Below are 27,305 nucleotides of genomic sequence, written 5' to 3'. Positions count from 1 at the left end.
GCTCCAGTTGCTACATGCTCATGTTGGACACCCACGTACAGGAACACACACATACATGAGAGGATTCAGGAAACAGCAAAACTTACCCTGAATGCCGACTATTCGGTGTGTCCATCACCTTCTCAGCAAGGTCATGATTCACTTCTTGGTATGCGCCCGTCTCCCTACACTCACGTGCTGCCATGCTCCTAGTCTGGCGCGGAGCGGTACTCGTGCGTCGCGCTGCTCTGCATCCCAGTTCAGAGACTTGCGCGGGCTCGCCGCCGTACCCGTGCGAGAATGCGAGACGGGGGGTCGAGGGGATATGGAGTTGGGCTCCACTGGACAAGGGCATTGGATGCTGAAGTGCTGCGCGCCTACACCATATGTAGAGGTAAAGGCTGGTGGCGCCGACGACTGCATCTAGAGCAGCGGGAGGATAAGTCAAGGCGAGGAAGATGAAGCTTAATGACAAGTCGTTTAACGAGCATATAGTTTTTCTAATTTCACTGATTTTGTTATTTTCAATTTATGTCATTATCAATCGACATGAATATTTTATTATGTCCTGACATTTTTTAATATTGTCAATTTTGGAATTTCAAACTGTGTATGGAAATTTTACAAAGTTGAACACTTTTTTGGAAATTGTTAAAAAAATTGAACAACCCATTAAAATTTTGAACACAAATTGCAAACCACGTACTTCTTTAGAAGTTCATCAACTTTTTTTAAACACAAACTTTATTAAATTTGTGAACAAAAATTAAAAAACAAGAACATGTATTGAAATTTATTAACATTTTTAAAATTGTGTACAGTATTTGAAAACAAGATTTTTTTTTGGTGTTTCAAATATTTTTTTGAACAGGTGAAAAAATAATAATAAAGCTCAAAAAGAAAAATGAATAAACAAAAAAGAAGAAAAAAAAGAGAAAAAGCTTAAGCCTCGTCCACCGTTCTCCTGATCGAAGCACGCTCTTTTTCTCACCCATGGTGTCAAGGCCTTTAACCAAACTACCACTTAGTTCTTAATCTTGAGCGTTCCATCCTTTTCACCAACAGTTGTTAGCTCAATTGGGAGCTGCGTTGCCCCAGCATCTGGAGGGCGGTATATCAGGCTAGCAACCCAATATACATACCGCCTACCAGTATAGAATGAAAAGATCTTCTCCGTTGTATTATGAAGTGGTATACAAAGATCTTCTCCGTTGATGTGTTTAGAAGGGTTGTACCAAAGTAGAAGTGCGCCAGCACTATACTCTCCGCATCCCGGGCCAGTGTGATGGACGGGTCCGACCTGTTTGTTAGTTGCATCTGAATTTTGAGTGAACATAGGAATTTATGGGAAACGATGTCTTGGAATGCATGTGTAACAAGGCTTAAAAATGCACTCAAATATGACTATATTGTTTCTGAAATGCAGTTTGTTTGCACTGAAATACACTGCACTAGAATATTTCGTCCATATATGTGCAGCAAGACGATCATGACGGCGGCCAAGAGCGTGTTGGAGCTGTTGAAAAGTTAGTCAATTTCAGTAAATAATTTAAGAGTAAAATAATTATTGGCATGCATAGCTCTATCGTATTACATGAGCATGACAACATAAACAACAACATCACAACAACCATAACTAGAGCTTGGATAAGATCACGATGCACATACTGATCGTTTGCAGACAAAGTAGCGGTGACTGCTGCAGAGGCGATGTCGTTGATGACAACCTTGGTGGAGACCGGTCAAGCAGACGACGGCAGAGATGATAGTATGCAATGCTGTCCGACTTGAAAGGAAGTCGACTCGTGTGTGACGAACATGGGCCGTCGTGTGTAGCACTTCCCGAAATCTTTAGTCTAGAGCAGCGAAGGGATGAGTGTTGCGGAGACCTGATCTCCAGCTCGGCGTTGTGTATTTGGTGATGGTCGGTAAGTCATATATATAGGATAACCCACACGGTGTCATGTCATGATCAAGATCTAAACTGACTAGGTTTCCAAAACTTAATAATGGTCAAGAAACCCATGCCTAGCCCGGCGAGGCAAAGTGAGCAGATGCGTGTGGTGTTCTTTTTCTCTACTCATGCATATCACTTAGTGGAGTGGGGAGGATCCATTATTTAAGTTGATTTCACATCACCTGCACTCTCGAGGTGGGACTAAAAATTGCACCTCCAATTGCCATTTATTCATGGGCTTTATAAATTTATTTGAGTTTTTTTTGAAAATGCACATGGATCAAGCCCGTTAATTTAAGTTTCTAATAACATGAGCTGCAGTGAACAAACAGTGGAGAGGATAATCGTCGAGGCGATGGTGTCCGGGATCGCTCGCCCACGTGGTGCGGCCCGGCTGTGCCGCTACGGGCGTGCCGCCGGACACGGATACCGGCGTGTCCTTGCTGGCACAGCATAGCGACAACGTTGATGACCAACATCGTGCAACACAAGGTGTAGGGACTGGAGGTGCGGGCCGGGGACGGGAGGTGGCTCGCCGTGCTGCCAGATCCGACGACCTTCACCTTCCTGGGCAGCAAGATGTTGACGGTAAGACAAAAGCTGATCGCCATCTCGCTCACGATTGCAGCCCTCATGTCCAGATGTGTGTAAATCGGGCCTGAGAGTGACACTTTTGCCGCTCAGGTACTGGAGCGCGAAGGTCTCTTCCGTCTGAGCCAATGGCCATGTTGGTAGCTAAGTCAGGCCAGAGAGATATATCATGTTAACCAACAGGACTGCTTTGTCGTAAGACAATTCCTGGTGTCTTTCAAGCCTACACAGTTCGTGTAAATATATGACGACTGGCGCTTTCCACTCTTGGATGGTTGGAAGCATCTGGATATGTTCATATTGATAGAAATTCGACTTGGAACCAAGACTCTCGAGAGCTCGATATTTATCGATTGAGTATATGTGACGTGAAGGTGCCTCGCTGGCCCACCGCATTACATGGTTTGTGTGCACTTCTGGTACTATGTTAGCACATGGGGTGCTCTTCTCTTACCAACTTTGATTTTCCTTTCATCTGTATGCCTGATAAAACCATATATTGACTATGCCATATGCTCTCATCGGTTGGATTCCTTCCAACCATTTTCAACCAGAACCCAACACAATTGAAAAGCGAAATGAAATTTTATTCTAGATATCGAATATGTTAAATTATTACTAGGTATTCCACCAAGACACGGCTTAATCACATAGCATGACATCCGTAGACGACACCAACACTCAAAGGCGTGAGAGCATGAGCAGGTTTATTTCAATCACAAGGACAAAGCACAGTTTGAGCTTCAATAAGACCAGTTCAGAGGAAAAACTTTAGCAGCTTAAACGTTAATCCCAAGATCCCATAACAAATGCTGGGAGACAGCATTGCTTGCTTGACCCTCATGCAATTTCTGGCAAAAATAACTTGCCCAATGCTCATCTAATCATCACGCAAGATGTCGTGATGAAGCGATTACTCTGTAGTATCACTTTGGGAATACAGGACTCAAAAGCATAATTGGTCGGGATACGTTGTTTTGTGGGAAATTTTATGGTACATCATACTACTGCTTGGGGTACATCATACTACTGTTTTGGTCCTGACACTTGTTCCTTCTCATCTGTAGTTGCCTCCTGGAGAGTCAAAGAAACCGAGCGACAGCCTCGGCTTGCGCCAAGGTGCCAGTCACCATCAGGGATCTCGGGTGCACCCGCAAGACCTTCCCCTACTACTTCGACGTGCTAAGTGCCTTCATCAAGAACTACATCAAGAACTACTTTGTAGCATGTCCATAGTTTGAGGAAATTTTGTCTTCGTCTTCTCGCGAGATGGTGTGTATGAGTCTGTAATACTAGTTTTGTAGCATGCGTGCCTTGAGGTAAAATGAATGTATTGCACACTGTATTCGTTTTTTTGAATAAGAAATAAATTACCGTTTAGTGATCTAGATATCATGCTGGAAGGAGGAAGCATTCCCTTGCACGAAGAACAACACAGCCCTCATCTGAATGCACAAAGGACATCACAACTCTCAACTGAATGCTTGAAAATGCTCAACCGAAATGAAACAAGTTCGGGCGCACATCTCCATGCGACGAGATCGTATGGAGGGAGTGTGTGCCATTAGCACAGAAAATAAATGCTAGTTGTTGTTGCATTATGTGTTAAAATAGTTATGGAAGCTTTATCAGTGTGACTGTTTCACAGTACTACAACTGTACAAGGCGAAACAGTTAGTGTAAACAAGTAGGCCCCGTTCGTCTTGAGAAAAAACAAGTGATGAACAGTCCTTATCATAGACAAAATAAATACTCTAGCCAGCGGAGGTGCAACTTCATGTCCGGGGACTGAGATTCAGTAACTTTGAAGAGCTAAATCTCAACGTGACTCAGCGATAGCTGTTCACTCTCAGATCACGAATAAAAGGTCCAGATCGAAATGAGCAGTGCCCATGCTACAAGACACATGTACAGTACACAAGCTACAGGATTCTCTAATGTACAACACATGCAGTACTGCCTCCTATAGGATTCAATCAAGACACTTGCCAGCTCGTAATGACCGAATCTCGCTCTCATACCAGGATGTGCGTATCTTGGCTGAGAGAGTGTCACTTCCCCATCCCGCGGGGATTGTAGTTGTCTCCCGCGGCTGCTGACCCGCAAAGGTCTCTTCCTGTTCAGACTGATCGCCATCTCCTCTACCAGCTGAAATTAGTGAACTAAATTGCTCAACAGACTTTGCCTCATCATCATGAAATCGTTCCTGGTGCCTTTCAAACCTACACAATTCAGAACATATGCTTTCCTCTCTCTCTCTCTCTCTGGTGACATGTCGGTGCCACCACTTGCCCACCCTATTGCATGTCTTTTGTATTAATCCGGCACTACTTAGCACATGGGTTCGCTTGTCTAATCAGTTTTGATTTTCTATGTTCACCTTTGTGGGTAGTAAAAGCATATATTCGCCACAACATAGGTCCCATCGGGTGCGCCTCCATAGCTAAATCACCGGTCATATCATGGCTTCTGTGGACGACATCAACACACAAAGAGGCTAGAGTATGAACAGGTTCAATACTCCCTCAGTCCCAAAATAAGTGGCTCGAGTTTGTACTAACTTTGTACTAAAATTAGTACAAAGTTGAGTCACTTATTTTGGGACGGAGGGAGTACAATCGTTAGGACAAAACTCAACCTAGTGCACCCGCAAAAAAAAACTCAACCTAGTGGTTCTGTTGATTTGAATTGATTGATCCACTGTACCATTGCATGAATCATCATATGATGTTTGAATCCCCCGGTGGAAGTGGGGAAAAAAGTCCAATTATATAATTTTGATAGGAGTAGTGACAATACTGAGGGAAAGTGTATCTCTTCACTCATGAAGTTAATACAAGTGAGGATTGATTTCTATCATTCATAAAATTGCAAAGAGGAAGACTGACCTTCTTGCTCTCGGCATGCACATCTGCGCATGAGATTCTTCTCTATCTTCTTGGGCTGAGATGCCAACAACTCTATGTAGGCTATGGAAAAGCAAACTATAATAGATCGTATAAATAAAAAGGAATGGAGTTTTACAAGCACTTTGCACACATTTCAAGCCGTACGTAAAGGTGTTCGTCTTCTCTTTACAATGGGGATTATCCTCCAATCCGTTTTGTGTTTTTATACCAGAAGAGGTGTTTAGTCAACGGATGTTCAATTTGAACATCAATTAAACTAGTCAAGAAGAAAATTTCAGTTGCTTGAACTTTCATTCCAATAGCGCAAAATTCATGTTTGGAGAAATCATTGCTTTTGCTTCGGTGTCATGCAAGCCTGGTAAGGATACAAATAGTGCAAAGGACGTTACACAATAAGAATATGGTCTAACTGAAACTCAGCTAGATGAGAAAACTATGCCCCCCACCCCCCCGCGGTCTCCTTCCTAGAGTCCGGCCTCCTCCCTCCCCTCCTCTCGTTGCCAATGGTGAATTCGCCGGGCAAAGTCCTGGCAGCGCGGCGGCGGCGGAATCTTTTCAGCTTCGATCTGGAGTTGGGGAGGCGGTACTCACTCTTCTCCAGCGGGGGTGCCGCGGGTCAGCGGCGGCCCATCACGATGGTTGCAAGGCTGCTGGCGGGTGAGCTTAATCTGGTACCAATGGCTGCATGGGTTGCGCCTTGTCGGCACATTTTGCAACTCTCCGACGGCGGCACACTAGCATGTTTGGTTGTGCGGCGTGCTTGTTGTGCATCGGCACCGGGCAGCAGCCCCGGACTTGGTGGTTGCGAGCTCGTCTTTCCGGTGGTTGTCGGGCGGTTGGTGCTCGATGGTCGTGGATCTTGGGATCGGACGCCAAGCATTGGTGGCGGGATGATGGGTGCGTGGAGCTGATCCGCACGACTTGAGGGCGATCCAGCTGACTGCGAGTTGGGGAGAAGTGGCTGCCGGCGAAAACCGAGCTCCTACTTCGGTCGTGGTGGAGGATGATGGTATCTATGCGTCGTTACCTTGTTGAAGGCATCATCACTGCAGTCATCATCTCCTTGCTTGGGATGTTACAAGGGGAAACCCTTGACCTAGGGCTCCTAGATCGGATGATGGCGGCGTGTTCCGCGTCGTTCTCCCTCTTGAAGGCATCGTTTGGAAGCAGTTGCTTGCTGGAGTCGTGAGGAGGTGCAGCGGCGTGGGATCTATTGCATTGACGACGGCGGTTCTCGGCGGCACGGTGCAACAGAGTCACGGTGCGGATGTGTCTTGATGTACGAGCGCCAGGGTTTTGGTTACCGCTCGAAATTTCGAGATTTACCATGGTTACCGCATATTTCGGTCCCCATGGGTAAATGGGCATTTCGAGCAAAAAGAATCGAATTTTCAAATTTTTTGAATTCAAACGCTCAATGTATAGTAAAGTATGGCAGCTTGACAGCACATGTGTAGACAACGTTCCACTAAGCTAGTTGCTCTTTTCTCATAAATATATGTTCAAGTGCTATCTATATCTATTTTGAAAGAATTTGAATTCAAAATTCAATTATAAATTTCATTTGAAATTCGTTCGAAATTTGCTTGAAATTTCCTGGTAACCGTGGTAACCACGTTTACCGGTCCCCCTCGGTAAAAATGCACCATTCGGTAACCAAAACCTTAACAAGCGCAGGGTGGTGTTGCCGAGGTGGCGTCGAGGTGGCAGTAGGGCCTTGCGAGGTCAATGCGTTGATCTCTCCTGAAGTTGGCGCATCGGAAGATGGCGGCGGTTGATTCTGGAGCATGCGCATGCGGTGCGTCGTGATGGTTTGCTAGACTGGATGGCGCTCTCGGCTCGGCGACGGGTGGCTTGGTAAGGCCACTGGATTAGATGGTGTGTGTTGGTGCGTGGTCAGCGCACATCTCAAGCTAGTTGTTGTAGCGACATAGATTGCCAGAAAGGTGGCTTTGGGGTTATCCATATATTTATTTTGTCAGACTCTGTTGATTATTATAAGAAGCATGGTTGTAAGCCCCGCTTGCTGTAGAGGCCGAGTGTTATCCTCCTTTCCTGTGCCTTATGACTGTGAATGCTTCCTCCTTCGAGGATGTCGTGATGAAGGGATTACTCCGTAGTACGTATCCAGTTGGGGATAGAGGACTGGAAAGTATTATGTGTCGGGATAGGTTATTTTGTGTAGTAATAACCTTCTTACATGTTTGTTGGTTTCTTTTGCAAATTTTGGTCTTGAGACTTGTTCATTCTGTTTTGTAGTTACCTCTCGGAGAGTGAAGGAAAACGTGTGAATGGGTGCGATCTGGACTGAGCTAACGAAGGTAGTAACATGCACCTTCTGTTCTTATCAATAAGTTTCCTGTTGCACCCCTCGGCATTTCATTTGACCTGTCGTTCCTATGCCCTATGACTGGGAGCACCAATCGAGGAAGACCAGGCCTAGTGCATCATCACGCCATCGAAGAAGCTGAACGGGACGGCGATCGACACCTATGACAACCACCGGATGGCCATGGCCTTCTCCCTGGTGGCCTGCACCGAGGTGCTTGTCACCATCAGGGACCTCCCACAAGACCTTCCCCAACTACATAGACGTGCTAAGCACCTTTGTGAAGAACTAGCCTCGGAAAATCTACAACGAATTGTGCTTGCACTTTGTAGCCTGTCCATGGTCTAAGGGAATATTTACTCTTTTTCGTCTTCTCATGAGATGATGTATGAGTTTATAATATTAGTTTTGTAGTGCATGGGCCTTTTGGTAAAATCAAATCTATTGCACAGAGTATTTGTTTTACGAATATGAAACAATTTACCCTTCAATGATTTAGATGTCATGCTGCTGCTTGAGGAGGATCTTAAGCATGCAAGCTATAGGAAAGGAGGAAGCGTTCCCTCAGCACAAAGAGCATAGCTCTCAACGTAATGCTTGAAATATAATACTCAAACAAGCCCCTCTTCGGTACAACCCTCTCCACTAAACATATAAAGAGTAATATTTTGACAAATTGTACCCACTTCCGGGTCGTTGCTGGAAAGTATACGCCAGTCACAGGAGTTTGTGCTACTGGGCCGGCCCAGCAAGGCGCAAGCAGCTTAGTTGTTTTATAACATGAGAGCACATTGTTTTTTGACATGCCCCAATTTTTTCCATGGCCTCATATGACCGATTCAAGGAACCATGCCAAATTGTTCGAGTTTTCGACAATTTTGCATTTTCTGGAGTTTTCCTTGTGAGCAAAGGTTGATAAATGTCCGAACGTGTGGCAACATGCAAACGGTGTCAGAATTCATCCAAACCTGACATAGATGCCTACCAAGGGCATGCCCACTTGCTTGAAAAAAATGAGGTCATTTCAAGGATGTTCGAAAAAGGAACGTATTGAACGCATGATGTTCGTGTAGGCCAAAATGCTCCGTCTGGGAGCACGTTGTTTCTCAACATCCTTGAAATGACCTTTTTTTTTACATGGCCTCGTATGACCATTCAAGGCACCTTGCTAAGTTTTTTGTCTTTTTACAAGTTTTGTATTTTCTGGTTAACATGTAGCAACATGCATATGATGTCAGAAGTCATTCAAGCCAGGCATGAATGCCTAACATGTGCATTCCCACCTGCTTGCAGAAGTTGTGGTCAGTCATGACATTTCTAAACAAAATATCATGTTCAACGGAGAGTGCTCGGGTAGGCTAGAAGGGTCCATTTGGGAGCACCTCGTTTCTGGACATCCCTTAAATGTCCCCAAAATTTTCACCTTGTAAGACCAATGTAATGCACCATACCACGTTTTTTGGGTTTTTGACAAGTTTTGCATTTTCTGTTGCTTCCTCAGTTAAAAAAGACCGATAAATGGTTGGACATGTCGCAACTTGCATGCGGTGTCGAAAGTCGTACAAACCATGTGTACCATGGGCTTTTCCCACCTGCTTACAAAAGCTGGGGTCATTTTAAGGATGTCTAAAAATAGACCATACTCAACTGAGGGTGCTCCGTAGGCCAGAAGTGTCCGTTTGAAAGCATGTTGTTTTTCAACATCCGTCAAATGGCCACAAATATTTTCCAACAACTTCTGTGACCAATTCAATGCATATGCCAAGTTATTTGGGTTATTGATAAGTCTGGAGTTTTCGCTATAAAAAAGGACCGATAAATTGCTCAACGTGTTGCAACGAGCAAACGGTGTTAAAAGTCGTCCAAACCTGACATGGATGCGTCTCGTGCCTGGCTGCTGCAAGAAGTTGAGGTCATTTATCCATAGTCCAAAAAAACATCATTGAGAGGTGTGAGTGAGACTAGGCCACTGGGTGCATCCATGAGCATGATGTTTTTCCTAATTTGAATGCTTCTCCTATTCTAACTTTCTATCATTATCAATCAGCATGAACGTTTTGTTATGTCCTATGATATCATGAAATTGGTCAACAAATTTGAAATTTCAAATTGTGTATGTAAATTTTATAAACTTGAAAAAAATTCCACAAAATTTAACAAATTCTCAATAATTGATGAAAAGTTTGGACACAAATTGCAAAATAGGCATTTATGTTGAGAATTTATTAAAAAAATCTGAAGCGCAAATATTTCTTAAATTTGTGAAAAAAAGTTGAAAAGGTGAATATTTCTGAAATACCAGAACCTTTTGAAAATTGTAAACAATATGAAAACAAGAACATTTTTTCGTATTGAAGCCCATGACCCTTCTAACAAGTCACAACCACCTCCAAATGGCATATTGTCATCCTATTTCATATGTTCATAGCCTCAGGCCGGGATGTGTGTGCCTTGCCTAAGAGACAGACAGAGTAAATTAGAGACGAGGCTAGACTTGTCTCGCGCAGCTACTAGCCAGTCAATATTCTTTCCACCGAGGCTAATTGCCGTGTGTTCCATTGCCTGAGGTCGGACAAATAAAACTAATTAAGACAACCTTCCCTTTTGTCGTAAAACAATTCTCGTTGTCTTTCAAGCCTACACAATTTATATAAATATTACGGGCGCTTTCCAATCTCTGGATATATTGACGGTCTATGTTTATCATTGCTAGAGAAACTGGACTTGGAGCCGAGACTCTGGAAAGACCGCTATTTATCGATGGGGTATATGTGACATGAAGGTGCATGCTGGCCACCACCATACATTGCTTGTGTGCGCTTCTAGTACCATGTTAGCACATGGGATGCTCTTCTCTTACCAGCTTTAATTTTTTATATTCACCTTTATGTGTGATAAAACCATATCTTTATTGCACCATATGCTCAAGTTGGTTGCATGCCTTCCAACTATAAGCTGGCACAATTGGGAAGCCAGGCCAAACATCTAGAATCTTATTCTAGACATAGAACACATTGAAATAAAATCACGTGATCTTCCACCGAGACACGACTAAACCGCCACTCATCAAACAGGCGAAAAAACATGGTACGTCAGTCAACCACATAGACCGAATTTATTAAACAATACCAACACACAAAGACGCGAGAACATGAAAAGGTTTATTACAATCACGAGGACAAAACAAGAAATAGGCTACAATGAATTAGTCAAGTGGAAAAACTTTAAATGCCTGAACTTTAATCCCATGGGCGTATGGTCCATACTGGGAAAAACCATTGCATGCTTCAACATTATGCTGTCCATGGAAAAAAGTAACTCAACCAATGCATGTATGATCATCACACAGGATGGCATGATATAGGTCCTCATCTTCAGCTTGCAGTGCGGACATCGCGACCCGATACTATCATATCGCAACAGAAATAACCACACCGTATGTGTCATGGCCAACAGTTCCCCAAACCACCAACCCTCAACCTCTCATTAAAAGCGCCGTTCAAGTTGAACATATTATAACCTGTAGAGGTGGCTTCCCGACGTAAGTAGCAGGTTGCTTCACCTATTGTTAACATGTTAACTCTATGGTTGATGTCTTTTTATTCCAAAAGATGCCCATGTGAAAGGAAATAATATAATTCGGGCCATGTTGTTGTACACGGACGGGAGAGGAAGCTTCTGCTTGGCGGTAAAATATTTTTTGGTGCCTTTCAATCCTATGCAACTTGTGATCATACAAAATACGCTTTCTACTACAGATGTGTGGATTGTCTCTGTTCATACATCGTTGCTTGAGGAAATGGAACTGGAACTAAGAGGCGTGTAAGAGATTGGTATTTATCGGTTGGGAACTGGTGACATCAAGGTGGCCCGGTGTCCCACCACATTGCATGCCCTGCGTGGACCTATATTTCAGCATATGCAATATTCTTCTTTAGTGAGCTCAGATTTGGTACCACCACCATTATGCGGGGTAAAACCACTTATTTACTGCATCATAGGCTCTCATCAGCCACGGACTCCCTACTATAACCATGCACATTTTGCCTTTAATGGATTTAAGCCTACAACCAGTCTACTATGCATGGAAGGTTTCGGTGTTATGCTGCACACCACCCCATCGTTCCAAGCTATTGTTTCAATTTGGATGCATATCTTATTGAAAGGCAAAGCGCCCCTTTAGTCAAAACACACACACACACACACAGATAGATAGATAGATAGATAGATAGAGATAGATAGATAGATAGATAGATAGATAGAGATGGAGAGAGAGAGAGAGAGAGAGAGAGAGAGAGCTAAGTATTTTTTGCAATGCATTGGCATAAATAGGTTGATCCGCAGGGAAAGCAAAACAAGAGCTAAAACATCCTCGAACCCCGAGAATTAATGCAAAGTCAAGCCCGTGTGCTCGCTAGGCAGTAGTTCAAATCATTTGAATATTTTAAAAGTTAATTTGGTTTGAAGGTTAAGCAACTCAGTGCTACAACGCATCTTGTTCTTGCAGTGTTATTGATTATTGCAAGGTAGGGCACCATTGCCACCCACCGAAGCAACCAGGAACCCAATCAATGGTGTAAAACAGAGGACCTTGCACAAAGAATTGCTTAACAACTCCCATCAAAATGTTTGCCGACACTGCTTGGAAATATGATTTTCAACTGAAATTAAATAAGATTTTTCCGCTTGTATGTCCGGATCTACCTTTGGCAGCAGCGAAAATAGCTGTAACGGAAAAAAATTGACGAAAAAGCAAGAATGGCTTTCACTCATCAACTCTTGAGTTCTCTTTAGTTTACCCATTGCAGTTAGCAGCACCAAGGGAGCCCAGCTGAACCACTCACTGGTTGAACAACAAGCCCTTTCTTTTGTGGTTATGACGGTTTTCATCGAATTCTGACGCCATGACAGGTGGTGACCAATGGGAGGGTCACGCCGTGCATCCACCATGTCAGGACGCCAAGGAACCGCGATTGCCTGTCGGTGCTGTTCGGGTGGTGGGGGAAGGACGGTGTCCTGCTGGGCGCCATGGAAGAGCTGGTGGACGAAGACCACCCTATGGCCTACCGTGCATGTACGAGCAACAAATGCAGAAGATTCTGGCACTCCGACGGGTGCAGACTCGGTGATCCACTGAAGGCTTTCTGCGGGCGCGGGGTGGACAAGGATGATGCGTTTCCCATGCTAGAATGATCACAGTTCGGTATCAGAGGAGGAAGCCCAAGTCGGCTACATATCTCAGTTGGAACAGGCTAGCGAAGATTCTCTTATTTCTATGTTAAGAGTTGGTTGGAATCTGCAGCAGTAGTTACCTTCTGCAATAAATCAGAGCAAAACGAAAAAATAAAACAGAGCAAAATGATTTTCATGCCCAAGAAGCTCAACCAAAACAGATACTCTAGCAAGCGCAGCTTCAACCAAAATTATTTTGATTTTGATGTCGCCATGTCGGGATGTGACTATGGGCTAGTTTGGTTTGTGCCCTGAACAACACGCCTGGGAGATTTTTTTATGCCTGGAATGTGCCTAAGAATTTATGAAAAGTTGCCTGGTTAGGCTAGTATAGGATCGATGTGTTTGGTTCACGACCTGGCCTGGGGAGTGCTAATTAGCTGTTGTTCACTTGTTCTCCTAATGTCTAGCTGTTTCAGTTCTTTCCAGACGCCTGGTGTTTTAAGCCTTGCGCCTTGTACAATGCAAGGTGCTTAGAGAAATAAACCAGACTTTTCTTAAGGACCGGTGCTTATTTGTACTGGGTAGACGCTTAATTAGGCGTCTCTCCTATAGAAATAGGCACCGGTGCTTCAAAAAAGCCGGTTTATCTTTCTAATCACCTCCATAGGCACCTACCATTGTACAAGGCATTATAATTACCGATCCAGGCTGCTGCTCCAGGCAAGCCCAGGCGTCCAAAATGGGTTGCCTGGCTGAGGCTAACCAGGTTCTCTTGTTTTGCAGGCCAGGCTAATTACTTTCTCTTGTTCTCCTGCCAGGCATACTCCCTCATGACCAGGACGTCAACCAAACAATAGCCAGGCAGCTCTTAGGGAGGCCCCAGGCCAGGCGACGGACACCTAGGATGGGAACCAAACTGACCCTATATCAGGTGAGAGGGTTCAGCTTGCTCGTACTGTACCTACAAAGGTCTCTTCCCGTCTAGACCGACCGCCATCCTCTCCACTAGGTGAGGTTGTACAGATAAATCAGGTTAGCTGACATGGTCCAGTTGCCAATATTTTGTTCCCAGTGCCTTTTTTTTAGAACGAAGGCTCAAGAGAGAGCCCGGCTTTGAATTAACAAAGCCATCAACCGGCCAGGAGTTACATCGGACATCACCTTACAAGAGGAAAAAGAAAAAGACGGCAGATACATGGAGCTACTAGACAACTTACAAACCTCAACAACACCAAGCACTACAACATAATGGACAACAAAGCTTCGCTTGATGTCGATGAAGTCCCCAGCCGCAGAATGAGCACCATAGGTGGAGCGGAAGCACTAACAAGATGAGACCCATCATAGGCATGGAGCATGCCCTCATCTGCACCAGGAGTGGTGAGCTGCAACAAACTACCCGAAACCATCTCCGAAGAGGACCCCTACCCCTCGTCCTGGCTCGAAGGACGCCGTACCGTCGGAAGATGGGGAAGCTCACCCTAGAGCCAGATAAGATGGCAGCCACGAACAACCTTGAGAGATACTCAGCCCCGCCCCCAGCTGAGACGAGCTCGCCTTGGAAGATCCTCGCCCATACGCATAGAGCCACACACGAAGGGATGAAGCTATCAAGATTGAAGGTGCTGAGGAAGGACGCGCAGAACGATAAAATCGGACCACGCGACCGTCGATCCCCCAATCCCCAAATCAGAACGCCCTCGCATCTCTCGAACCACCTGAGCGGCACCTCCAGGAAGGTGACGACGTAGAGCGCCGCTGCCGCCCCATCCAAAAGGATGAGGTTTTCACCCGGGGCGAGAGGGGGAGAGGGGAACAGAACCTCGACGGAGCCTCTAGGGAGGGGCACGGCAACAGTTGATGTCGTCACCGTCGTGGCCGGGCCACACCGGCCAAGGATTTCTCCCGGACTGCCGCCACTCCCGCACCCCAAACGCACCAGATCCGACGACCAGGGACCGCCAAGGACCAGCAGTGCCGGGGTGGAAGGAGCTATGAGAGGGGGAGGGAAAGACCTGCAGATCTGGCGCCGTCCGTCGGAGAAGACCGCACGCGAAGACCAGCCACCAAACATCCGCCGCCACCACGCCGCCCGCGCGGCCGAGGGGGCGGAGCAGCACCCGCGACCACTGCTCGCCGGAGAGCCAGCCGTCGCCTCTCCTTCCGAGGCCGCCGCCTCGGCGTCCGAGGCTCTCCGCACGGAGGCGGAGCAGCAGATCCTCGCCGCCACCGTCCTTGTCGGCCGCCCTGGCTTGCCCGGAGACCTACTCTGGTGGCGGCGAGGGGGGAGCTAGCAGGGGGCGGCGGCGCGCGCTAGGGTTTCGTCGCCGCCCGAGTCGCCCCGAGCGGAGCGACGCGGGGGCTGGGGGGGGGGGATAGTATGTTTTCCCAGTGCCTTTCAAACCTACGCGATTCAATTTGTATAAATTTGGCAAACACTTTTCACTCTCTTGATATATGGACGGATCTCTGCCGGTCGACCCTTGCTAGAGGGAATTGGAACTAGAACTGAGAGGCTCTAGAGAGATCGATATTTATCGATTGGGGAGACATGAAGGTGTCCTTTTTTTGCGGGGTGACGTGAAGGTGTCTAGCTGGCCCACTACAATATTTTAGCACATGGGATACTCTTCTCTAGCCGGTTTTCATATGCTATGTTCACCTTTATGCATACTAACACCATATATTGACTATGTCGGAGGCGATTGGGTCAGAGATAATGAAGGTAAGAGTACACATGTCAACTATTCTTGTATTTTAGGCCTCCTGTTTCCCCATTGGTGCTTAATGTCACATGTCATGTGGCATGTGCCCTATAGATGGGAGCCACTATGGATTAAGGCCCGGACTAAATCATCATTACGTCACCACCGGAGAAGCTGAACGTGACACCGGTCGACAACTACAAAGACCATCGGATGGCGGCCTTCTCCCTGGCCGCCTGCGGCGAGGTACCAGCCCCCATCAGGGACCCCAGATGCACCCGCAGGATCTTTCCAGAGAACTTCGACTTGCTAAACACCTTCATCAAGAACTAGATCGGAATGCTATATAAGCTTGTGCTTTGTAGTCTGTCTAAAGAAATTTTACAGTTCGTCTTCTTGCAAGATGATGTATGAGCCTATAATAATAGTTTTATAGCATGATGTGCGCCTTGAGGTAAAATGAGTTGTAGTGCACATTGTATTCGTTTTCCGAATAAGAAATAACACTTTTGCTTCAGTACAACCCTCCTAAACACATCAACGGATGAGATCTTTTCATACCTCTTTATAATAAAGGGTACGATGATCTTTTTAGACAAGGAATCCGGTAGTAGCGGAAAGTACCATCCCGCAAAGGACACCGATGAACAGTCGAAGAAGCCAAAGAAAAAAAGTTTGACAAGAGGAAAATTCACTGCCACAACTATAATCTGCTCGAGCACTTCAAGTCGAAGTGTAAGAGGTCCACGAAGGAGAAGGCACTCATGGCTCAGGAAGGTGATAGTGACATGATGTTGTTGTGTGAACTCGTGGACGAGAAAAATCCAGTTCTTCAAGTGGTGGTTAAAGAAATTGTTGCACTCATGGAAGAAAAAGTTCGGCTTCATAACCATGGTTCGGAAAGTCGTGACGGCGCTACAGACACGGGGGAGGGGGGGGGGGGGCTGATTCCGGAGTTTACGTGGATGGTACGGACGTAAGTGCTATCTTTGCCGGAGCGGAGGCAATGCTCATTGTGTGCGGTCGGCCATGGAGAAGCTGTCTTTGTGCGATGCGCCTAGAGAAAATAAAGGCGTGCGTGGCATCGGAAGTCCATGAAGAAACAACATATAAAAGTGCAACTGTTGTGGATGCTGATGCAAAGGCGAACACGGATGCTACTCAAGCGTACGGGGAGCTTGAAGTCCATCAAGAAGGAAGGCGTACAGAGGACGTAGTGTCGGACAAACAAAGCGACTTGTCTTGTACTAGAGAGCAGCAGCAACACGCCATGTTGTGAGGCGGCTGGAGGAGCGGTCTGCCCAGCAAGCAGCAATGCAGTGGGAGGGCTCGACCCACGCGTGGGGGATGTGCCCAGCTCTGGGTGCAGCAGCACGAGCCTAGCTGTAGGGAGGGTTGGCTGGTTCATGTGGTGGACTTGGACAACCACCAAATCAGAGAAGCAAGCCACAAGACTCACTAGAGGCCTCGTATGGCAGCCCATGGAACGAGGAACATGAGAGCACAGCGGGAGGTGGCCCAAGTGTAAGGTTAGGAAGCTCAACTCGGGATGGAGGAGAGGACACATATTCATATCACATATTCATACTCCTTCCTCGAGATCGGTTGGAGTCCACAGACGGGTACAGCCAGGCATGCTAGTCTGGGGAAGCCCAGGATGCGGCGACACATCGAGAACGCGGAACTATGTGCGCTCGGCTATTTCATCGGTCTGTACCGATAACATGTCCTGCTGGACACGGAGAGCAGCATGTCCATGCAGGTGCACCACGATGACAGTATGATCATGACGATCTTGCATCATGAGCTGGAAGGCCTCCAGTTGTAGGCCAAGGACAGGAAATGGCTCACCATGCCGTCCCATCCCGCGACCTTCACCTTCATGGACAGCGAGTTGTTCATCTTGAGACACGAGCCCTCTCTCGTGCGGTGTTGATTCCGACTCTGCAGGGATGTCATGCTACCACGGTACGGGTCATGACCAATGGGTACTGGCACGCTTAGCTCTCTCCTCATCCAGGAAAATTGCCCTCTTCTATAGATGGTGAGGTGTGATAGGAAACAATGGTTAACAGACCATGGCCCCTTGCTGTAGAATCGTTCCTGGTGCCTTTCAAGCCTACACATATAAATATGACCAACGCTATTCACTCTCTGGATATGCAGGTGATCTCTGCCTATCGTTGCTAGAGGAAAATGGAATTGGTATTGAGAGGATCCAGAGAGACTGATATTTATGGACCGGATATGTGTGGCATGAATGGTGCCTTACTGGCCCCGCCGCATTGTTTTGGCACTATGGTACGCTTCTCTAGCTATTTTTCTGATCTCCACCTTTGTGCCTAGTAAACCATATATTGGCCATGTCATAGGCTCTCATCGGTCGCATGCTTCCAAACCATAACCCCATAGAATTAGGAAACGAGACCAAATACTATGAACTACTCCCTTCATTCCTAAATATTTGTTCTTTTAAAGATTTCAAATGGACTACCAAACCGATGTATATAAACATATTTTAGAGTGTAGATTCATTCATTTTGCTTCGTATGTAGTTACTTGTTGAAATCTCTAGAAAGACAAATATTTAGAAACAGATGGAGTATTAGTCTAAGCATCGAATACATAAAAAAATCCTGACCATAAGGATATCGTATCATCCGTCTCCAGTCCCGATCCCCTCCGCCTCTCGTCTGCCTCCCCTCCCCTTCAGATCCCTCCCGATCCCCTCCGCCGCCCGTCCACCTCCCCTCCCCTCCGCCTTCCGTCCCGTCGCTGCCAGATCCCAGCTGGGCAAAGCCCGTGCGGGGGATGCTGGCGGTGGGGGGCATCCCTCCGTCGCGGCTTGGAGGCGTGGCTTTGACGGTGGATCTTGAGCGGGCGTCTCGGGAAGATGTGTGTGTGGCCATGGCGCCGGTCACACAGCCAGTGGCGGACCCACCATTGGGGCAAGTTGGGGCGGCCGCCCCGGGTCGCCGGCGGCGGAGGGTCGACCCCCACCTACCTATCTTTCCTGCGGTAGGCCAATATTGAGAAAGCCAGCGACGGTGGCGCTGCTCTGTTTCTGTGCGTGCGGCAAGGATCGAAGAAGGACAAAGGGGTACGTGAGGGTTCGGCCGGTGGACTGAGACTCACTGGGCTACATTGTATACAGGCCCAAAACAGACGACCTGCCCCTCTCCTCGTCAAGCAAAAAAATCCCCAAATCCAATCGATCCAGAATCTTCACGCACTGCTGTGTGTCCCTCTTCTTTTCAAACAAAAAATTTAGACGTTAAATGTTCACCCCGGCTAACTTCAATTCCTGGAGCCGCCACTGCACACAGCGGTGTGACCGCCTATACCTTTGGCTTTCTTCGTCGTCGGTTCAAATGGATCTCGTCGGTGGGTGTTGCCTCACGGTGGCTTCCCTACGGCGGATCAAGTGGAGGAGGAGATGTTGGCCTAGCTGCTCAAGTGGGTGAGGAAGCCACCATTGTCGGCGGCGCCCATGGGTGTCGTTTTCCTTGTTGGAGGCAATGGTGGGGGTGTCCCTTGCTCCATTGTTTCCGGACGAAATCTCAGATCTAGAGGAGGCTACCATTGATGACGGCGCCTGTGGGCGTCGTAGCCTTCGTTGGAGGCGTTGAGGGGCTTCCTAGATCGGATGATGGCGACATCTTCATCGTCACCCCCGTGGGGGCATCATCTTTGGAGACATTCATCGGCTAGACGGTCATGTGGATGGCTTGGTGGTTGGGCGTCGGTAGGTGGTGGAGCGGTGCTTCATCCTACACATGGATCTCGACGGCGTGGCGCAGTGAAGACTCGGCGTCCGATGCGTGGCGATGGACTCGTGCAGGAGGACGATGTTGTCTGCGTCATGGTGGCGTCGATGGCAGAGAGACCTGGCAAGGTCGATGCGTCAGTATTTGATCTGAGGATGGATCGATGATGGAGGAGGTGCCCACTGAAAGTGCGCCGGACCGCTGTGTAACCCAGTCTAAGTATTGTGACTTGGATCGGGCATCCCACATTAGATGTTAGGTGTTGGTGAGATGTCTGTTTGGTATTAGGCTCGGACATTCAGCACCCCTTCATCACGGGGATAGGAGTAGCGACAGGTGTTGCCAAGATGGTGGCTTCAGACTTGCTGATGTATTACCTTGTAATGGTTTTTTGAATAATTAATAAAATGGGAGCATGCATCGCCCAGATGTAGATGCCAGGATACATCCTCCTTTCCAAAAAGGAAAATCAAGACACCATAAATCACTGGTCATAAAACAAGTTATAGTTGGGTACATCGGCCAATCATGTAGCACAACTCGTGAGAGATTGACCAGGTTTATACAAACACGTGGAAAAAATGTACAATTTGAGCTTGAATGAACTAGTCAAAAGGAAAAAACCTTGTGTACAAAATAGCTCACCCAGTGTACATCTGACCAGAGCATAGCGTGATGGAGCACGTCAGCTTCAGCTTACAGTGCAGACATCGTGACCTCGATACTATATACCCGCTGCAACTGGGCCACAGCCTGGTCTTTCAAAATTGCACAAAATAAGAGACAAAGGGACAAACCCATCTCAACTTTAAAACCAGACTAGTAAAACGCCCGTGCGTTGTTATGGACTTCAATAAATATAAATGGGCCAAACAAACAATTAAGGTCATCTTTAAGATCGAACATCAAACAGGCACCCATCAGGCTCTTCAAAATCCTACTTCGTTCGGACTATCCACCATGTTAGCTCCAACATGCGGTCCCAACGCAAAAACTTCGCTCCAGGATGCAATCTTTCCCATTTCTTGCTGAAGCCTTACCTTACCCCTCAGTTTCTCGCCGTAGCCGGGCATTTCTCACTGGAGCTCTCTCCTTTAAAACCATATGACACCCACCTCATCTTCACCACGGCGCCTTGTTTCCTTCACGTCATACTTTCCCACGGTCCGCAAAGGAGGAGTCCCATGTCAACCGACCCGCTCTCCGCCCTAAGCCCCCCTATTCATGTCGATCTGCCACCTCCATCAAGGGGGGCGAGGCATGCGCCGCCCGTGACACACCTGAGCCAAGAAGCCAGATCCGATGTCTCCTAAGCCATTGCCACAGTGTATCATAGAATTGAATGTCGTGCATTACCACAAAACAAATATACAATGCCTGTTGTTGGACATGCAACTGATACGTAATCGTGTCTGTTTTAAGCAACCAACCAATGCATTTATCCTTCTATCCTAATCAGAAAATTGTACGACTTGATGAAAAAAATACATGAACAACTCGCTCATGAATTTTTCTGCAAAGCCATCTCTAGTGAAATACAATCTGCCACATTTTCTAAAGTAGGGAAATTATTCCGCTTAGACAACCATAAGTCCAACTCTAACGCACGACCCAAAACGGTGGTCCATTTTGTCCAGATTATGTCCGTTTGGATCGGCCAAAGGGGCGGCGTCCGGCCGCGTCTAACCAAATCTAGCCGGTGCGCCCAACTGGCCGACCCATTTCGTCCGGGCGTAGTATTTTTTGCAAGAAAATTGAAATCTAAAATTAAGCCAAGGCCATAGACATGCCAGCGGGCATAGTTCTTGCCGACCAACATGCAAAAAAGGCCATAGTTCTTGCATCGCGGCCCTAGTTCATGTTGGCACACGAGCCGACATACAAAAAATGATGGCGCTCTTGGCCATAGCTCAATCATCTAGCTCAAGCATCTCCTTTTACTTCTTCTTGAACCATGGTCTTCTCCTCGGGGACACCTTTGTCAAGTCCACATTCATGATCTCCACCTCCTTCGCCATGAAAGCGAGCGCCACCTATTTTGCTTTGTCTTTGGATTGGTCGACTCAAAACTCCAGCTTCTTGATTTGGACATTCTCCTCAATCTTGAGCTTCTTCTATTGTATCTAGATGTAGGGCCTTCACTTGCTCCTCTTTCTCTTGGCGCTTCCTCTCCTCCGTTGCTTTCATTTGGGTCATCATGCCTTGCAAAGTTTCTTGCAAGGCTAATGTTGCCACGTCATGCTTCTCGTCCACCTTGGAGTTGGTCTTGCCCCTTGGTCGCTTTCCCCTTCTTCATGCTCAACCACGGCCGCTGGCCCTCCATTCTTATTTTGAGTGGCATGTTGCTCCTTGAACTTGGGACAATTGCAAATGACCGTCCATAGCATGGGTGAGGGTGAACGGCTTGTTACCATGTTGGACCTTGAAGGCTTCCAAAGTTTGGAATGCCTACAAATAAAAATGATGGCTATAATGTAATAGTGAACGGGCGGATGTATGTGGATAGGGCTAGACATATGACTGAGCTTTTTGACTCAGCTCGAAGCTCGTTTTAGCTCGGCCCGAATTGGCCCGGCCTGTGCATTGTTTTTAACTAACCGATTTTTAAAACTAGGCTTGAAATTTGACCCGGCCGAGCCTCATTTGTCCCGGTTCAGCTCGGTGCACCCACTTGGCCCATCCTAGTTTTATTTTTAGCCAACTCTGAGGCCCAGCCAAACGAGAGAAAATCTGCTTCGTCTCTCCCTGACCGACGGACGCACCATCCTATCCCATTCAGACTAGGGTTAGCGCCACCACCGCGCAATCCTTGCCCAACCCCGCCGAATTTAAAACATTCCGGCAACGGCCTCCACGACGCGGCAGCGTGTCCTCCTTCTCTTCGCACCCGTGTGCGGCACCCTCCAACTTCTCGCCATGCACGGCCACGCCTGACGCCCTCCTTCTAGCCATGCCCAACGACCGCGTCATCCTCGGGCCTACCCGTCATGACGCCAACCTCCTCCTCGTTGTGCCGTGGATGGTGAAAAGCCTCTTGAGTTGCCGCTAGAACTCACCCGTATGGGGGTTAGACGATGCACTTTCTAGGATGGCACCGACAAACACATTCGGGCGCAGGGCAAAGACGTGGTCGTGCGTGCACAGGACCACCTCGCCCGTTCTTGGGGTGAAGACGACATGGTGCAAGTGAAGGTAGATGGTAAGAGAGAGCTTCCTCGGGGGTAAATGAGGGGTCGGTCTTCGCCATGGCCCGCCACTTCTTCCTGGCTGGCCAATTTTGTCCCTTTTGCAACGCACTGTAATGTTCTGGTGGCTGGGCTATTGAGCCTTCCTAGTTGGACCGAGCAAGGGTCAATTCGAGCCGAGCTTCCCAAATAGGGCTCGTTAGTATCAGCAAGCCGATCTGAGCTGGCTCCTAAAATGTTGAGCTGTAGCATGGCTCGGTCTGAACTCCGCTCGGCTCGGCTCGGCTCGTGTCCAGCCGTATATGTGGATAGCTTTGGATGGCCTCCTTTCGCATCCGTGTCGGTGAACTAGTCCCTCTCAGTCCGTGGATGGATGCGATGTCCGTTTTGCGTGTTAGCGCTGAAGATGCCTTGGTACTACTAGTTTTGTCCTCCTCTCCTTCTCCCATACAAAAGGTTTTTATGCCTACTATCATCAATTAAATAAGCGTAGAGTTTTCCATCATCTTGTTGTGTTCCTTTTAGTCATTTCTAATATCTGTTAAGTGTCTTATTCTCTATTTGTTCTTACAAACTGGAACCACACCTTGTAGCAATTTCCCAAACAGAGTGCTGCTCTGTATCTTTAGTGCATGCTTTCGTCACTGATCTCTACTTTGCTCCTCGGAGTTGTCATTCATCACTCGGTATATGTGGAAGGCATGGGGCCGTATACTTTTAGCTCTTCATGTGGCCAGCTGGATAGCGTTGGTTGAATAGTTGGAAAGCCATTCGATACGGCAATCAGAATTCTCTGGTTTCTGATATGCTTGTGGCAGCATCATGTTAGGATGTGCGTATCTAGCCCGGGTTAGAAGGTGACTCTGTAGAAGCCAACATGGATTGTGTGTGTCTCCCGCATCTGCTGGACTGGACTGCCAAGGTCTCTTCTCTTCTCTCCCTTTTGCCAGGTACTCCACTGGGTGAGGCCGGAGAGATAAATCTGATTAATCAATTCTGCCGCCTTGTCGTAAAACAACTCCTGATGCCTTTCAAGCCTACACAATTTGTGTAGATATAGCGGACGCTTTCCGCTCTCTGGATATATGGACCATCTATGTTCATCATTGCTAGAGAAAACTGAAACTGGAATTGAGAGGCTCTGGGAAGACCAATATTTATTAGTTGAGCATTTGTGACATGAAGATTTGTTGCTGGACCACGACATTATGTGGCTTGTGTGTTCTTCTATTATTGTTATTAGCACATGGGACACTCTTCTCTAATCAGCTTTGATTTTCTGTCTTTAGCTTTATGTGTCATAAAATCATATATTCGCTAGGCCATATATGTGCTCTCATGGGTTGCACGCCATCCAACCATAACCCAACACAACTGGTAAGCTAGACCAAACATCTGGAATCTTATTATTAACACCAAACACATTGAAAAACTCTTAATAGTTATTCCAACACGCACGCAGGCAAAGTGCACATGCACACCCACACATGACACATGAAAACATGTGCGCCCTCACACACACCCGCCCACCCACGAACGCACATCCCACACCACACACATGCAAAATAGTGAAGGATGTGAATCCAGTAATAGACTGCATGTCATTATGAGCAAAGGGAAAGTATGAGAAGCTAATTGCAAATGACCAATCCCCTATATCAGATGTGGTACCAAAACTGTAAGCATGTTTGAAAATAGTGCACGATCTAGTAGGTTAAAAAACTTTTTTGCCAAATATTTGTAAGTTTGAAGCTGAATTTGCTTGAACAAGTCAAGCTATTCGATTTGCTCACAATCATCAGAAATTTATCCCTCGCCTCATTTTCTTCCCCATTGTTTGTCACTACTCAGTTGAAACTATGCACAGAGAAAGAAGTCCAAGAGATAGACCTTATGTGTTAAGCATACTACGAACATTGTAGACTTAAAAAAAAGATGATAGGCCAGAGGTGCCAAATTCATTGATTAGCAAGCGGAACAAAGTACAAAGGCCACCCAACTGGACAAAGGAAGTGAAAAAAAAATAAAGGACTGACTAGGCAACACAAAAAAGCAGAAAAAAAATGGAATACATCATCCCCGGTCGAATGGGATTTTGGCTCTTGCCATGTTCCAATGCACGCTCTCATCTTTGATTAGCTTGACAAACTGTGTTACAAGAAGCTCTTCGTGCGGGAAGATGTCGTCTGTTTCATTCTCTCCAAATCTCCAATGCAGTTTGCATGACCGAATACGAGCTCTTCTGATTCCCCCTCTTGCAATTGACCAACATGTTGAAATCTACTTGGCGACCAAATTAGGCTGTCCCCAAGAATCCAGATGGAAGGCCAGAGTAATCATCTGTTACACAACTTGGCAACATAGCTCCCTTCACAACAGGCGTTCGACAAGAAAAGGCAGTTGTGTCTCGAGGTTACGGCGGCAAAGGGGGAAAAATATTGATTGGGCAGTGACTGAGAAGCAGCACGTTCACCATGAAGATCCTTTCGAGAGCCACCGTCCAAAGGAAAAATTGACGCTTCGTCATTTACCTAATACTCCACAGAAGCTTGACCATGTTCATAGAATTAGCTCTTTGTGAACTAGATGAGGTACGCAAAGATGGCGGAGTAGATGCCATTCGAAGAGAAACACCAGCGAATGGTGTCGCCTGTGCCCTCCTAGAGGTTACTGTGCCCTCCTAGAGAGTAACCTCTTGCAAACGAGCAACAAGATCGATGAGCTCAGGCATCTTCTCCGCGCTTGGTCATCCCCTTAGAAAGCTCGAGCAACCACTTTTCGGGATCATTGCTTCTTTCACCACACTGTTCTTCCAGCGTGCAATTGCAAACAACGGTGGCGCGATGCACTTGGGAGAGAGGTCATGTAGCCCCGGATGTGCTAGAAATTTGTAATAGCTCTACCTCGCAAGGTGACCTCCGTGGCCATGAAAAAGAGTTGTCGATCCATGACATTGCGTGGCATTTGGGAACCAACCCACTGTCTATGCGGATCCATTCATGCCATCCACAACTCAAGATGGCAACGGGGACGAAACCTATCGGGTTTTGCCTTCCCAAACCCATCCCCACGAGAAAATCGTAAACCCGTCCCCGTCCCCATCACCGTGCGCGGGGCTAGATTTTCGCCCGTCCCCTAAACCCATCGGGTTTTCTAAATCCCCTGGGAACCCACGGGGAAATCGACATATATAAGGAAACGTCCTTAGATTCAGGCACACTACCTGTAATTGAAGGTACAATTGTAGTTTCTGTTGACGGCGTCGTCAATGAATCAATTAACCTATCAAAAAGAATAAAAACAGAATTATTAGCTTTGGTGTCTTATTTTGGACATAATGGCAGTAGCAATTTGGACTCTACTATATGTATTTCTTGCAAGTCTACTAAAATAGTAGCAATTTGTACATGTATCCTGCAATATGATGACCAGAAAAACACACTGCATATTATTTGTACACAAGGATTCCAAATCCATTTTGTTTCTTTCTTGCAAGTGTACTAGCTTCAACTTATCTTCTGAAACTTTCATGAAAAAAAACCATATACTAGAGTCTAAACACAACTTTCATGAAACTTAAATTCTGTGGGAGAGATAGAGATGAGGGCTCGAGCGAGGGGGGAAGGAGCGAGTGATATTGGCCACCTAGCGAGGGGTTTGTTTGGCCTTCGACGCTGGGGGTGGGGGGCTCGGTAGCTTTGGGTTGGGCCGTGCCGGATCAGTGCTTTGTAAAAAAATGTATTTTGCCGGATTTGCCGGGTTTCGGGTTCGGGGACTATCGAAACGGGTGCAAACCCACGAAATGTGTCGGGTTGTATAATGTGCCCAACAACTGCCCCGTGGGGATAAAAAGACGCCCATCCCCGTCCCCTAATAGGGTAAAAACCCGCGGGGACGCGGGTTTCGGGGCCCCATTGCCATCTTGATCCGCAACCATATGAGGTGCACATTCGTGGCGCGATCCTTTGCCACGCTACAGCCAAGCACGACATCTTTGCGTGATTATAAGAATAACCCAGGCCGTTAAGTTGTGAACCGTCATCGCCATATAGATCAACAGAGAAGAAATCACTAATTTAAGCAAGACAAGGTCTCTAGTTTTTGGCATCAGTGCTCCCTTCCATGCCGCATGATCGCCTCAAATTTGTGCATGAGGGGCTGGAACTCCACTTTTCACAGCATCCGCAGCGATAGGGGCATGCCAAGGTAGTTTCACGGGAAGCCCTTTGTCTAAAACCCTAGTGGCCGGAGAATTTCCAATGTCTCTGATCGGCATTGTTGCGCTCTTGTCCCAGTTGGTAACCAAACCCCTGTCCTTCTCAAGAAGTCGAGACGGCGGCAGCTCTCTGAAGATAGAGTAAGGTTCTCACTACCTAGCCCTCATCCCGGTGGTGCGTCTAGTATCGTCGGAGGCCGTGTGGAGGTGTGTCTCTGGTCGATCTGTGTTTGGTGAATTTGCTCGGATCTGATCTAAGTTCATTTACATTCATGTGTCTTTCGGTTGAATCCCTATTATCTACACTTCTCTTCATCGGCAGCAGTTCTTGTTCTGGTTTGCTGGTCATGTGTAGTGTTACTACGGCAACTTCCCGACTGTCTACTATAACAAACGAGATTTGCCAGGCTCCAGCGAGGGAGGGGCGATGATAGTGGCGCACCTTTGGCTCGATTCAGTGCTTGTAGTCGTTGCACTGGTAGAAAAAAGCCC

The 27,305-nt window shown here is 47.0% G+C and overlaps 1 pseudogene; it reads left to right on the top strand.

Moving 5' to 3' along the window:
• Positions 1-1,264: 1,264 nt before the first annotated feature.
• On the top strand, positions 1,265-12,958 carry LOC123076076 (2-oxoglutarate-dependent dioxygenase AOP3-like; annotated as a pseudogene).
• The last annotated feature ends 14,347 nt before the right edge of the window (positions 12,959-27,305 follow it).

Source organism: Triticum aestivum, chromosome 3D, assembly GCF_018294505.1.
Source record: "Triticum aestivum cultivar Chinese Spring chromosome 3D, IWGSC CS RefSeq v2.1, whole genome shotgun sequence".
Lineage (NCBI taxonomy): Eukaryota > Viridiplantae > Streptophyta > Magnoliopsida > Poales > Poaceae > Triticum > Triticum aestivum.
The sequence above is the reverse complement of the archived record's forward strand: the minus strand, read 5'-3'. Positions and strand labels throughout refer to the sequence as shown.